Source organism: Mercurialis annua, linkage group LG5 (assembly GCF_937616625.2).
Source record: "Mercurialis annua linkage group LG5, ddMerAnnu1.2, whole genome shotgun sequence".
NCBI lineage: Eukaryota > Viridiplantae > Streptophyta > Magnoliopsida > Malpighiales > Euphorbiaceae > Mercurialis > Mercurialis annua.
Window position 1 is genome coordinate 53,235,895 of NC_065574.1, and position 16,657 is coordinate 53,252,551.

The window sequence follows — 16,657 nt, forward strand, 5'->3', positions numbered from 1 at the left end:
AGCCGCTTCCGCCACACCTCCGGTATACTTTTGTTGGGGAGAATGAGACCTTGCCGATAATCATCTCAAACAAGCTCTCCAAGGAGCAAGAAAGGAGGGTTGTGCAAGTGGTAAAAGAACATGTGTTAGCCATGGGGTGGCAAATCTCCGACATTCGAGGAATAAGTCCTCAAATTGTGATGCATAAGATTAATCTCGAAGACGAGTCAAAGAAGTCGGCTCAAAGGCAACGAAGATTGAATCCAAATATGAAGGAGGTAGTGCACAAAGAGATCGTCAAGCTCCTCGACGCCGGTATAATTTATCCGATTTCGGATAGTGAATGGGTTAGTCCCATACAATGTGTGCCTAAAAAGGGAGGTATGACAATGGTGGAGAATGAAAAAGGAGAGCAAATCTCCACAAGAACGGTAACCGGATGGCGAGTATGCATCGATTATCGGAAGCTCAACGAGGTAACCCGAAAAGATCACTTTCCGCTTCCATTTATCGATCAAATGTTAGAAAGGGTAGCGGGACACAAGTTTTATTGTTTCCTTGATGGGTACTCGGGTTACAATCAAATCTTAATCCTCCCGGAAGATCAAGAGAAGACGACCTTCACATGCCCCTACGGTACCTTTGCATACCGGCGAATGCCTTTCGGACTATGCAACGCACCCGCCACATTTCAAAGGTGTATGACCTCAATCTTCAACGATATGATTGAAGATATTATGGAGGTGTTCATGGATGACTTCTCCGTGTTTGGCGATTCATTCGATGGTTGTCTAGCGAATCTAAGGCGGGTTTTAGCGCGATGTGTGGAGACAAATTTAGTGCTAAACTGGGAAAAGTGCCATTTTATGGTGGATGAAGGCATTGTACTCGGGCATAGGATATCGGAGGCGGGAATTGAAGTGGATAGGGCAAAAACAGCGGTTATTGAAAAATTAGTCGCTCCGACTACGGTCAAAGGAGTTCGGGCATTTTTGGGCCACGCGGGTTTTTACCGGCGCTTCATTAAAGATTTTTCGTCGATTGCTCGACCTTTGACAAGTTTGCTAGTAAAGGATGCATCGTTTGATTTCACAAAGGATTGTCAAGATGCTTTTGAGAAGCTAAAGTCGGCACTTGTGACCGCCCCCATTATTTCATCTCCGGATTGGAGTTTGCCCTTTGAGCTAATGTGTGATGCTAGTGACCAAGCATTGGGTTGCGTGTTGGGGCAAAGAAAGGACAAGCGGGTGCATGTGATCCATTACGCTAGTAGAACTATGGCGGGAGCACAACTCAACTATACCACTACCGAAAAGGAGATGTTGGCGGTAGTGTTTGCCTTGGATAAATTTCGGCAATACTTGCTCGGATCAAAGTCCATCATTTACACCGACCATGCCGCTTTGAGATACCTTTTTACTAAGCAAGACGCCAAGCCAAGACTTATTCACTGGATACTTTTGATGCAAGAGTTTGACATAGAAATCCGGGATAAAAAGGGCACGGAGAACGTGGTAGCGGACCACTTATCAAGATTTGAAAACCCGGAGCCGATTCCTATCGGTATGGAGATTAATGAGCGATTTCCGGATGAAACACTTATGATGATTCGGGAAGTAGAAACGCCGTGGTATGCCGATTTCGCCAATTATCTCTCATCGGAAGTCATGCCTCCGGACTTGACATCGCATCAACGGAAGAAGTTCTTATCCGATGTTAAAAGGTACTTGTGGGATGAACCTTTCTTGTTTAAAATATGTGGGGATGGGATGTTGAGACGATGTGTGGCTTTGGGAGAAATGATGCCCATTTTGAGTTCATGTCATGAGACCGGACATTATGGTTCGGCAAGAACCGCCGCTAGAGTGCTTGAGAGCGGGTTCTTTTGGCCAACTTTGTTTCGTGATGCCAAGGAGTTTGTTGACCATTGTGATCGGTGCCAACGTGTAGGCAACATCTCGAAGAGAGATGAGATGCCTTTGACTTCGGTTCAAGAAGTGGAAATATTTGATGTATGGGGTATAGATTTCATGGGGCCCTTTCCGGTTTCATTCAAAAATCAATACATTTTGGTATGTGTGGATTATGTTTCGAAATGGGTAGAAGCGGAGGCTTTGCCCACTAATGATGCTAGAGTGGTGTTGAGTTTTCTTAAGCGGCTAGTGAATCGGTTTGGGACTCCTAGAGTGGTTATTAGTGACGGTGGTTCGCATTTTTGCAATCGGCAATTTCAAGCTCTTATGAGGAAGTATAATGTGCATCACCGGGTCGCCACACCTTATCACCCCCAAACGAGTGGCCAAGTTGAGGTTTCGAACCGTGAGTTGAAAAGAATTCTCGAGAAGACGGTGAATGGATCCCGGAAAGATTGGTCCTTGAAGTTGGATGACGCATTGTGGGCATATCGGACGGCCTACAAGACTCCACTCGGTATGTCACCATTCCGTATTGTTTATGGGAAGGCGTGTCATCTTCCTCTAGAACTTGAGCATAGAGCATATTGGGCTATTAAGAAGTTAAACTTTGACTTCAAGAAAGCGGGGGAAAAGAGATTGCTTCAATTGAATGAGTTGGATGAATTCCGATTCATGGCATATGAAAATGCCAAGCTTTACAAAGAAAAAACGAAGCAATGGCATGACGCCCATATTGTCCCCAAGGTGCTAGAGGTTGGTTCATTTGTCCTTCTCTATAACTCTCGTTTGCGGTTGTTCCCGGGAAAGCTTAAGTCCCGTTGGAGTGGCCCGTTTAAAATCCGAAACGTGGCAAATCACGGTGCGGTAGAATTGGAGAATTCTAAGGGTGAGACCTTCAAGGTCAACGGACAAAGATGCAAGCCATATCTTGGGCCCTTGACCAATCGGGTGGAAGATGAAGTTTCTTTCACCACTCCTACTTGAATTCACCGCGAGATAGTCGAGCTTTCGACTTTAAACAAGCGCACTCGGGAGGCATTCCCGAGAGGTTCGATTTTCTACCTTTATTTTTTGTTCTTAGCTTTTAATCTTGTGTTTTTGTGTTAATCGTTTTTGTTATTTATGTTCGATTTGATGCCGGGTATGTTTCGTTTTTGGTGTGTAGGAATCAAGTGGAAAGGAAAAATTTTCTGCCCCCTTTTACACATAGGGCTCGATCGAGCCCTCCTTCTTAAGTGAAGGGCTCGATCGAGCCCCCTTTGTAAACGGAAGCAGGGAATTTTTCCCACATAGGGCTCGATCGAGCCCTTCACTAAAATTCAAGGGCTCGATCGAGCCAAGCCATTTAAAGAAGACATGGATTGTTTTAATTTGATTGGTTCAAAGGTGGAGGTTTGGATTGATGATGTGGCATGATCTCAAGCCATTAAAAGAAAACACAAATCACATGGATGGGTGAGGTGGCTTCATCTTAAGCTTTCAAATTCAAAATTCAAAAATCAAAGGTGTTTCCCCCTCATTTTTGCCATAAATGTCCACATTCATTCATCTTCTTCCTCATTCTTTTTACCCCATTTAGAAAACTCCATAGCTTTCCTCCTCTTCTTCAAAAATTCGGCCACCACCTTACCCCCACCATCCTCCGGCGAACCTTAAATCTAACCACACTTTCAAGCACCCTTTTCCTTACTCTTCTAATGGGAAAATCCGGGCAATCATCCCAGTCCGCTAAAAATCCACCACCTCAAGAACAAGCTCCACGCACCTCCACCATTCGTTCTCGCCGGAAAACTACCGCCTCCGGAGCAAGAGAAGTAGGGGTTAACACTCCGGCATCTCTCACAAGACGTTTCAACGCACCTTTTCAAATCCGTTCCGAAGAGGAAGGCTTGCTCTATGAGAAACTTAAAGCAAGAGGTATTACCAAGCCATTCCAAATTGATTGGGAAACCATGAAGAAATTAGGAATTGAAGCTATGGTGAAGAGCCTTCTTTGGCGCTTAGACTTGCTTGAATTGGCACAACTTCCTCATGACTATTGTGAAGCTCTCGTTTATGAGTTTTTCTCAACTTTGAAAACAAGTGGAGAATCGCTTACCGAGTTTGAGTTTCGATTGGGTGGAAGGCGAGCTCATTATGAATTGGATGAGTTGACATGGGATTTCAAAATGAGCAATGAAGGTTTGAAATGCATTCCGGGGGTGGGTTTTGATGAGCACGCCATTTGGAAGGAACTCTCCGGGTTGGATCATTACAACTCCAACACCTCCAAGACCAACGAAGTGATGGATACCGCACATGTGGTAGTCCTCAAATGGTACGGTCACACTTTTTGTGGTCGAAACGAATATAGCAAGTTGGCTAAGGAGGATCTTTTGGCTTTCAACGCCATGTTACACCCGGAAGTGGAAGCATACCGAGTTAATTCGGCATATAGGCTCTTGCGCAATATTGGTGAAATACCCGAGCTAAGTACGAAGAAGATTGGTTTTGGGTGGTTTGTCACTATGCTAGCTAAGAGGGAGACGTTGCAATTCGGTGACTACAAATGGGAAAAGCCGAAAATGATCAACATGGAGCACTTGCGGGCGGCTTCATATGTCAAAAAAGGGGAAATTGTGCCTTACTATCGAAGAGCCGCTTATGTGAGTCGCCATGGTGCTAGACCTCCATCACCGAGTGATGAGGAAGAAGACACCGAGCAAGAACAAGAGCAAGAAGTTGAGGCGCCGAGGCAAAGGCCTCAAAAAGAACAAGTGCGGAGGAGAGACAAGGGTGTAGCGGAGACAAGCGCTCAAGGAGAGGAGCAAGGTGCCGAATGGGGAAATTGGCCCGAAACCGAGTTCCAAGGGGCCCAAGCTAGTCATCAACAAGCTCCGAGTGACTTTGAGGCGGAACAACGCCAATTCATGAAGGAACAAAGGTATATGATGAAATACCTTCGGGCTAGGCAAAGAAGGCAAGAGGAGAAATTGAGGGATTATTTCAACGCCCAAGGCGGGCCACGTTACCCATCGCCCACACCATCTCCGGAACCCCCGACATTCGATTAGCAAGATTTGATTTCTCCAACTCTTTCTTATTCAATTTCACGCTTTATTTTTTCTCTATTTCATGCTTCGGGACTAAGCTAGAAATAGTGTGAGGAGGGTTGGTTGTGAAATTGTATCTTGCCTTTATGTTTTTTTTTTTATGCTTTATGCTTTCGTTTATTGTATTTTTTTTTTAGTTGTTTTTAGTGTTTGCGCTATTTATTTTGGGTTGTTTAGAGTCACCTTAAGCACGAAATCTTTGGCTTTAGTTTGTTGAAAGCATGATTAGTGGCCTTGGTGTATTTTTGGAATTTGTCAACTAATGTATTTCCCGATCAATGAAGTCATCAAGTGTGTTTCTAGTTTAATCAATCAAATGTTGATGCTTGCTTAATGAAATGCAATGTGTATGACATGTTTCAATGAGATTAGGGTGAATTCAATTAGTTGGTTCTTGTGATTTTGGCAATTTTCGTGATACTTAATGCGGATGCATGATATGTGCTTAAAATTGTAAAAATTGGTGCCATTTTGAAATTTGATAGCATGATTGGCATGTGTTCATAGGAATGAAGTATTTGGCATGACACCACCCTTATTTGAGTGTTTGATTGAGCCTAATTATTTTTGATGAGTGTCGTTTGCTTGCTAATTCCTAGAACTTGCTTGGTGTCCGTTCGAGACTATATGGTTGAGTGTCAATAGCTAAATGAGTATGGCATTAGGACTAACCCCATTTTCGGATAAGACCACTTTAAAAGCCTACCTTTCACCCTTTGAATTCACCATTTGAGCCTAACCCTTCCTTGATACACACCAATTATACACCATTATCCTTCAACATTTTACCTCTTAAACACCCAAATTTGATTTGAATAACTTAATTTTGAAAAAAAATTGTGACACTAGCTTGATGATTAAAAAGAAAATCAAAAGAAAGAAAGAATAAAAACAATATCAAGAAGAAAAGAAAATATAAAAAAAATATAGAAGAAAAATGAAGAAAAAGAAAAGAAAGAAAGAATAAACAAAGGTAATAGAAAAAACAAAAAAAAAAAAAAAAAATTTCACAAGTGTTGGAAATCCGAGTTAGGTCAAAAAGTGCATAATAAGTTAGTTGTTCAAGTCAAGTTTTAGCCAATTATCCAAATTTTCCTACCCTTAACCCCTAGCCAAGCTACAACCCTTACACAAGTCCATATGATAGTTGTTGATTACCGAATCAAGTAGTGGAGTTCGGGACTAAGAGCAAGCTTATGGTGAATTTTCGCATGTAGTGAGCCTAATTGTTTACCCGAAACACTTGAGTGTTGGAGTGCCATCTTGAGAGAATTAAATTGCTTTTGCTTGATGTCTATGAACAATATGCCGTGAATTGCCAATTCTTGTGGACCAATGTGTGCATGTCCCGTAGATGATTGTAACTTCGAGATTGCTTGACATGATGCCATATCGATAGTATTCTCAATGTCATTGGACTATGTCATTATAATTGCATTCCTCATTTGTTTGCATCGCTTGTGGTTGATAATACTAGATGATCGTACTTGTATCTTCATTGATTGGGAGTTCGGTTGTTGACATGAGTTCATAATTACCAAGGTTGTTAATGTTGTTTTGTTAGTAAGATTCATTTCTTGCTTGGGGACAAGCAAAGGGTAAGTGTGAGGAGGTTTGATAGGTGCATTTTACACCTATGTTTAGGAGTTGTTTTCGCTTGTTTTTAGTATACTTTGAAGCGCTTTTTCCCCGTATTGATGTGCTTATTTTGTGTATTAGCGTTTCAGGTAAAATGAAGCAATGCGAAGTGTTTTGGGCTTAAAGAATGAAGAAATCAAGTATCGGAATAGGAGCGAGTTGAAAGAGCGAAGAAACGAGCAAGATATGGGCATTTAAAGGAGGGGCTCGATCGAGCCCTTCACTTATGAAGGAAGGCTCGATCGAGCCCTATGAACAAAGCTGTCCAGAAGTTTCTTCAAAGCATAAGGCTCGATCGAGCCCTCACTCTTAAGTGGATGGCTCGATCGAGCCCCTTAAAAAGAAGCTCAGAATTTGAATTTCGAGACAAGACAAAACTCAAGGGCTCAATTTCTATTTTAGGCCCAACACTCCTTAGAAGGGTGTCCTTTGTTTACCTCATTTGTAACCCATATAAATAGCACATTATCTTTTTTAGGGTACAACAAGTTGTAGACATTTTGGAATTATTCTCTAGTTTTTACCTCTTTTAGATTAGCCATCTTCTTCTTGGAGATTCCTCCATTGTTGGAGCTTGATGCAAGTTTTATTTGCTTTATGATAACAAGATCTTCATTTTTATTACAAGCTACTTATTGTGAATCTTCATTATCTTTATGGTTGTCTATTCTATTTATTTAATCAAGGTAATTCTTCTTACTTGAATGTTCTACTTTACTCATTCCTTGATTGTTTGTGATAATCTAAATATGAGTAGCTAAATTTCCTTTGTTAGGGGGTTAGTATGATAATTTAGGGGTTTGCTTGATTGGTTGGTCTTTAGTGTTGTATGCTTTTGTTTCTTCCCTATTACTCATTGCTTGATTAGGATTAGCTACCTTAATCATTGCCATAGTTTGATTGACGCACCGAGAGGTGGTTGATTAGATCGACCTCTAGGTTAGAAAACCTAGATTTTAGAGCTCCACGAGAGTGGGTTTGAATCTAGGTGACCTTGGAGCGGATTGATTAATCGTTTGATATTGATTTAGTTTGCCTTGTAACACGAGAGTGAGCTTGGTGTGATTGAATGACTAGATAGCGGTTTTGGCATTCCTTGAGGCTCGAGAGAGCGGGAATGACGTTTTAGGCCTCGCTCGGTCCTTAGTAGTTTACACTTGACCAATCATGATTGCATAACCTAGGTTGGATTACTAACTCCTTGACATTCCCCTTTTATTGAATTAGATTCTTGATAATTAATTCTCTTTACTTGTTTAATTGCAATTTCACGTTAGTTTAATTCTTAGTTAGTAATTGGATACTTGAACCTTCAATTGATCGTTGCTTTCCGAATTGAATTTCCATTTACGTGTTCGCTCACTTTAAACCTCTTGTCTTCGTGGGATCGATTCCGTATTTCCGGATTACTACAAGTTAGTATTTTTGCTAACAGACCACAACAACACTAATCCACCAGAAGTACCCTGTGGATCCACAAAAAACTGATTTGGAAACCCTAGTCTATTCACATACTTTTTAACTTTAACTGCCTGATTCTTTGTTTCTGATAAAAACACTATAGATGGAGATAAACTAGTACATAAACCATAAAGATGGTTTCTTGTCAAGGGGTTCCCCAGCCCCTGACAATTCCAAACTAGGACCCTCATGGAAACTTGGGAGACTCAGGTAGGTGAGTCTCCACAACCTCAGCAACTGGTGAATCAGGAATGTTTCCAACCAAAACAGCATTGATTGGAGTAATCTCAGTAGGACCTGAAAAAGACCTCAGAACAACAACCTCTCTATTCTGGAAAGAAGTAAAAAAATGTTGATCATAATCAGGAAGAGACCTTGGTCTAATTTTTCCTTCTTCAGCCTCTTTATCCTGCATAATAGCCTTACCCTTGCCTTTCAGAGCTCGAGTATCCACCTTAGTCAGACCTGCTTCAGAAACAAACTTACGTTTATGAGTTGGCAAATTTTCATCAGGTTCATGAATCTTCAAGGAAGCTTGTTGAACCTCTGGGCGAACAAACTTTTTCCAATGTTGTTGTTTAGATAAAGAACGAGGCTTCACTGGAATTGGAGCTGGAAATGGTGCCATACAAGCTGCATACTTTTTAGTGACCTCAGAGTCACTTATTTCTTGCAGTAAAGCTGAAATCTCATTCCTATCCAATTCAGTACATTCCACAGCAGTAGTAGAAGTCAACACAGGATTAGGATATAAAAAATCAACAGCCAGCTCAACCTTCTGATCTAGAGTTAAAATCTCCTCTCTATCAATATGAGCATATTTTGCCTGTAAGTGTGGACTTAAGAAATGCAATAAACGTGGTGGATTTAAATTCACAGGATTAGGATCCTCCATAGGCTCTGTTTGCACTATATTATTATCAACCTCATGCAAGACTCCCTGCGTAGTAACTACCGTAGAGAACAAAGGGTCTGCTAAAAACATACTCATAGAAGAACTAAAAGAGGAAGATGGGCTATTATTTCCCACAGTGAACACCAAATTATGAGTAGTGCTAACAGTAGGTCCACAGAAAATATTACCTCCAGAAGGTCCGCCTCTTTCAATACGATGATTTGGAGGAACAGGACTAGCATGCAAAGGATTATTAAGTATTGCATGGCTAACACCAGTATTCAACTGAAATCCTGGAGGAACAAATCTAGAGGCAGGATGACCATTACGAACTTGGGAAGTGGAACCCTCTTCAGAATTTGCTTGATATTGTGGAAGAGGAGGTAATAGAGATGAATGTAAAAGAGAAGGAGCCTTCATCCAAAACCCATACTCAAAATCTTCATTAAGAACCAGACCTGCTTCTTCTTGTTCTTTCTTCATTTCACAGTCCCAATTCATATGTCCTATAATGCCACAAAAGAAGCAAAAATCTGATAATTTTTCATACTTGAAAGGCACCCACGATTTAGCTTCAGGTCTTGTGTGATTATAGAAACCCCGGGGAAGAGGTTGGAGGACATTAACCATCACTTTAATGCGAAGAAAGCGTTTCCTCCATGCAGGTACATTTGTGGCCAAATCAACTTCCAAAAATTCAGAAAAAAGAGCGCCAATATTATGTCCATTCTGAATAGTAAGTTGATTTGGTGGAAGATTAAAAGCATGAACCCAGAAAATTGTAGTGGAGAAATCAATTTGCTGAATAGTCAGATGAGGTGGCCATTCCTTCATGATTATATGTTGGTTGAAAATATGCCATGGTCTTTCAGCCAAGACAAAAGCATAATCTTGGGGAGAAGTAAATTCAAAGGTTAACAGATCCCCCTCCACTCGATCAATTTGAACATGAGCTATAAGATGCCAAGTCTGAAACACCTTATTACGGATGGTTGTCAAACTGAAAATTTTCTTCGTTAACATTTTGCCAACCAAAACATACCGTGGGTTTTCCGGAAGATCCTCTGTATTTTCATGTAGCACCAGTATTGGCTCAGAAACCACCAATTGATTTGTACGTTGGATAATTTCTGTCATGTCTTGAGAATGAGTAGACTCTACATGCAAAGGCGGATCCATGATCAGCACCACCAGAGGAGTAGAAACCACCCAAAAAAGTAGAAAACAGAGGATGATTTAGTATAGTAAGGAGTAAGATGGAGAGAGAAAGTAAAGAGAGAGAGCGAGAATAAAATTTAAGTCTGAACTGAAATCAAAAGATTTGGAAAGAAGAAGTATATAAGAAATACAATAGCACTAGCACTGATTTTGAGAAGAATAATCTAGTAAAAACAAAGTTGACTGAAGTTGACCATGGTCAGTTTATGGGGATTCGCAAGAAAAGAAAGAAGATGACTCTCTCAGAAAAAGTCCAAAAAAAATTTTTTAGTGCAATTATTCAAAATCATAAAAAAAATAGTGCAATTATAGATCGAGAGTTCATCATGACTTTTATAGTTAATGTGAGAGAATAGACTCCTACAGTCTATTGGACCTTTGATGAATTAAAAAAATGAATTATCTTAGAAATAGTAATTAGTACTATAAAACAAAAATTAAGCTTATTCATAAATAGACAATAATATCTGCCAATAATTATAAGATTTTCTATGGCGAAAAAAATTCAAAACCTTTACGATTTATTGCAATTTAAATCAAATTTTTTAATTTTTATAATAATAGTCAAATTGCACTTTTTTGTTGTAATAATAGCCAAACTTGAATTTTATTGTTACAAATTTAGCTACCAATATTTGATTATTATTGCAACAAAAAATACAATATGGCTACTATTACTAATATTTAAAGGTTTAGTTTAAATTGCAATAAGTCATACAGATTTGACTTTTTTTTTTACCATTTGACCTAATTACAATTCGCTCTTAATATGCTACATTTTAAATTTTACCTGTTGGGTTCACCATTTTTTTAGCATTGCCAAATATATTTATACTCAGTATGTAGTTTTTTTTTATAAATACTCAGTATGTAGTTGACGTGACACGATGTTATATATTCTAAATATAACAAGTTGGGTATAAGTTGGGTACATGTGGTCGTACAATATAAGCAATGTCAATACTAATCGAGTGGTGAGTATATTTAATAAATATCAAAAATATAATAGACCAACCTTATAAAATTTTAATATTATAGCTTTGGGTAGATTAATACATTTCCACCTTATAAAATGTATAATATCTTGAGTAAAATTGGATAACCGGAATCCTTGTAGACATTTGGATGTGGATATATGACGATGCTTGTCAAAAGTTATGAATGAAGGTCAAAAAGATTTGCTAAAATATAAATAAAAAGTCATGTGTTAAATCATCACTAAAAGCTTAGTTTATAATTTTCTAGGCGCACTGAATTTGACAAAAGAATCTATGGGCTCCTTCATCATAATATTATCTCATTTTCATCTTATTCAAATTGATTACACTTTAAGCTTAGTTTAGTGCATATGATCTTATAGTAAAAGCCTCACAAAAGAAAAAGGAAAAACTATCAAAGGAGCTTATCCAAGAAGACAACTTCTTTGTTTTACTAGCTGCTTCCTCGAGAATTTTCCAACAAGTTAAGTAATTTGAAAAATATTTAAACACGGTTGGAATTTTTTCTAACAGAGTTTGAATTGAAAATAAATAAAATTTATTTATTTATAAAATTTATAAATTTAAACAATTAATTATTTGATAACTTAAAAATTATGAGAATTTGTAGATTTTAAAAAAATATATATGCTCCTCTAAAATTCATTGTTTAAAAATTTATCTTTTAAATAAAAAAAGAACAAAGGGTCAATGCACCCCCTAAACTTGTGTCACGGGGTCATCTAACCCAATTTATACTTTTTTGAGCAACTAACCCCAAAACTCTTCATTTTCGGGTCAAGTAACCCATAATTGTATTTTTAAAACGCTTAAAATACAAATCGGAGGTGAGAGATGCAAAAAAGTAATTAAATACTTCCCTAATTGTTGCGATATAATTATCCTAAATCTGTTTTTAAAATAAAAATATAAATTATTGGGTTATTTGACCCAAAAATGAAGAGTTTTGGGGTTACTTGCTCAAAAAAGTATAAATTAGGCTAGATGACCCCGTGTCACAAGTTCAGGGGATGCGTTGACCCTTTGTTCAATAAAAAAATCAAGGTTCATTATTTTATCAGTGATGAATTATCTTTGTATTTTATTATTTTAAGATTATTCTTATAAATTTAATAATTTTTATTTAATTCAAATATTAATAAAATTAAATTTGTGAATTTTATATTTAAAGCTCTTACCATATTAATTACGACAAATTCTTTTAATTTTTAAAACTATACTTGTCTATAATCAGATCTAAAATTTTGAGTTATATCTTTACATTCCATACCTTTGTTTGCGACCAAACTTGCATAATAACAATAACAATTTAAACTCAACTGACTTAAACTAAATTTTAGGCGTAAGTTGATATGGTTAAAACCAAGTTAATATAGCAGGTGAATTTTAAATATTATAAGTCATTTAAATTATCTTCACACTTTTGATGTCGGATTTTACATTCACTCCCTCTAAAATTTATGATGTGTTCATTGCGACTGACCTCAAATTTAGTCCCAGGCGCACCCCAATGTTCGGTTCATCACAAATACCCAAATTTGGCTTTGATATCAACCATAACAGTACAGACTCAATTGGTTCAAATTAACTTTCAAGCTTAATCTATTAGAGCAAAATGATTAACCTAAATTAATTTAGTTGTTGAATCACAGGCATTATAAGTCAAAAAAAAGTCACTTTAATCATCCTCACACTTTCGTTGTAGGATGTTATTATAACTCTTTTTAGAAGTTAGACAATATTTTTAAAATTTGATCGTAATTGATAAAAAATACAAAAGTTTGAGTTTTAAAAATAAAATTAAAATTTTAAACATAATTGTAAAAAAAATGGACATGATTATAAATATGAAAATTTATATTTAATAACTAGTTGTGATTTGATTTTATAAATATTCTTCAGTTCTTTGCGTGTTTTACATTTTGATTGATTTTAAAATTATAAGGTTTCATAGTAAAATACTTTAATGAGGTAGGTAATTCAGCTTCTTTGATATCATTAACGATTAATGTTCTTTTGTTTCTAAAGATAGTCAAGTGAAAGTGAGAATCTTGAGTTGATGGTTGGGGTGGTTGTTTTTCTGTAGTGATGTAATTTTAAAATTATGGCTATAATGATAAGTTGAGTATGGTCTCTCACTTTATTTAGAGGTCATGATTAAGCTTTCTTTAAGAATTATTCTTTTCAAATCTTCAATTAGCATAATTTAAGGAAGATGCTTTTGCATAAAGTGGATTTTTTTATTTGTTTTAAATTCAAGAGAGGTTTACTAATCAGAAATAAATATAATTATCAAATAATTTTTAAGTGATCAAATTAATATAATTATAAAAAAAAAACATATCTTTCTAATAGAATAAATTCGAGTATAAAAATGAAATAGTTTTTTTTGTGAAAGTAAAAAAATGAAATAGGAAATTAACCATATTATAAAGGGTTAATGTTAAAAAAAATCACGAACTTTACACGTTTTCTCATTTTAATTACGTAGCTTAAATTTTCTCATTTTCATACACAAAATACCATTTTTTTTCAAATTCATGCATGGTGCTGAGGTGGCACTCATTTATTGGTGTAAAATAACCTCCACCTAAGCGAATTACACCAATCGGGCCGTGAAACCTCAGCACCGTGCATGAATTTGAGAAAAAAATGGTAGTTCGTGCATGAAAATGAGAAAATTTAAACTACGTGATTAAAATGAGAAAACGTGTAAAGTTAGTGAATTTTTATGACATTAACCCTATTATAAACAATAACATTCAAGCCTTAAATAAAATAATAATACAAACTTAATGAACTCTAAATTAGTCTAATAATGTTTTAAAATAAAATTAATTTTAAATATTCTCTAATCATAATTAAATATTCTAGCTTATATATTAGATAATTAAAAAATAAAATTATAGTACACAATAAATTTGGCATAATGTGCAAAATCAAGCATATAATAAGATTAAAAATCAACTTGGAGTGAAAAACAATCACCGGAAATAAAGAATTTAATAATAATATTGCTAGAACGGCTAAAAATTAAAATAAATTAAGAAGCAATGTGAGAGCATCTCCAATATAATGTTTAAATATAAATTTAGCATAAGTTATATTTGATATCAAATTAGGATATGCTAAATTTTAAAATTTGTTGATTACTTAAAATTTTATTATAATAGATTTATTTACAATTGTCTATTTTATTTTCTTCATTATAACCTCATTCCTTTATTCTTCGATAAAAAATTTACTTTTGTTTTTCAAAAAAAAAAACTCTATTAAAAAAAAACTCTCTTTTGATAATGTTTTTTAATGAAATAAACACTCCAATATAATAAAAAAAACGTGAAATATCTTTGAAGTTGATTAAGATTTAATTATAAATCATTCTTAACTGACAATTACTCAAGATTCGAGTATTGCTAATTTGCAATGATCAAATAATGGGATTATTTTGGAATTATTTTCGAAATACATATTTTTGGTAAAATATTTACACCATTTTGCCCCATCTTTTTCTCTTATCTTATATTACCTAATAAGCTAACTTATTTATAAAAAATACCTACTATATAAAGAAGTTTTATCTCATTTTAAGTTAAATTTTTTTATAGCCACCTTTATTTTCTCTTTATTTTCTCTCTTGTTCTCTCTTGTTCTCTATTCTTCTCTCTTCTTTTCTTATTCTTTTTTTCTTTTTTTTTTCATTTGATTTTCAGTTTATCTCCTCCGATTATTATTCCGTTCGTCTTTCCGGTCGCGCTTCCGTTCGTCTACTTCCGATGGATTTCTCGTCGTTTCCGGTCGTTTTTCCGTTCGTCTTTTCCGTTCGCGCTAGTCCGTTCGTCTTTTCCGTTCGCGCTATGGATTTCTCGACTCGTTTTTAGATTTGTGTAATTTTTTAGATTTTTTATAATAATTTAAATATTTTGTAAATAAATTATTGTAAATCTATAATTTTTTTGTTTATAAAATTGTTTTATTATTCATATAATTATTTATCTTATCTTCTCTTGTTCATAAATTTGTTTATTGCTACTGATTTTGTAAAGAAAATATTGATTTATGATGCATTTGTAATAATTTTATAATATCTTTACGTTTTAGTGTATTTTTGGTGTATTAATAGTGTATTTCTGTCGTTTTTAGTATATTTATGGTGCATTAACAGTGTTTTCTGGTGTATTTGCAGTGTTTATGGTGTATTTGCAGTGTTTCATGTTTAAACCACAAAAACACTACAAAATGTCATGAATACAATACTTATACACTATATATACACTAATTTTACACTATATATACACTACTGTTATACTATAAAAAATAAAATAAAAAATTTCAGGAAAAAATCTATAAAAAAATAAAAATTAATACTATATATACACTAATCTTACACTATATAAAAAAAATTGCCGGTCGGTTTGGTCGGTTCGGTCGACCGAACTGAAAAAAACCGAAAACCGAAATTGAAAACCGAAAAAGGTATTTATGAAATTAAAAAAAAAGGTATTTTTCGTAAATGAAAAAAGTCAAAAAAAAAAGTCAAAACTTGCAATGTAAAGTTGTAAATAAAATGCCAAAACATGTATTTTGGGAAATTACCACTCAAATAATTACTGATAATTTATAATTATCAAATACATTTTTTTGTGAGTTGAGCCACTTTAATATTTTTGTCTTCTTCATGAGAAAAGTCAATATCCATTTCAATTCTAAATTGTTTCTTTAATAGATTATTCATTGACTTTATCAAAAAAGAAAAAAAATGCACATATATTTGAAGAATGCTAAATAACAGATAAGAACATAAAGGAATAGAAAATTATCATAATAATTAATAAAAGATTACTATAATAATTATTTATACAATTTCTTTTAGCATTTTACATTAAAAATAATTTTATAATTCTATTCTAAACATTGTATATTGCTATTCTTACATACTAAATTTAGCATAAAACTAAACATATGCTAAGATAAAAAGGAAAATTTTCTACAAATAGAAATTAAATACTAAAATTATCAATTAATTTTTACTTTGGTCTTGGATTAATAGATTATATTGTTTTTAAAAAACGAGACTGAATAAGAAGTAAATAAATTTACTTTTATCAGTACGTGTTTTTCTTAATAAATTATTAATTTACGTCAAATGGAATAACACTTTTCTATAAATTAATATTTATTTTTAAAATTGTATTTATATTTTATAAATATTTGAAAAATATAAATTTTAATGTAGACAAAACTATTCAATTTAGTTATGTTTTAATTTTTTTTTAAACATTCAAAATTATAAGATATGTAATTTTTCACTACAAATTCTTTCTATGTCCGCAATGTACAATATTAAATTGTAGTATAATGAATTAAATTCAAAAAATAAGACATCTTGTTTGATTAAAAAATGTATAATCTTTAAAAAAATGTAATTTTTGGAAAGTTAATTAATTAGAAAGTTATGAT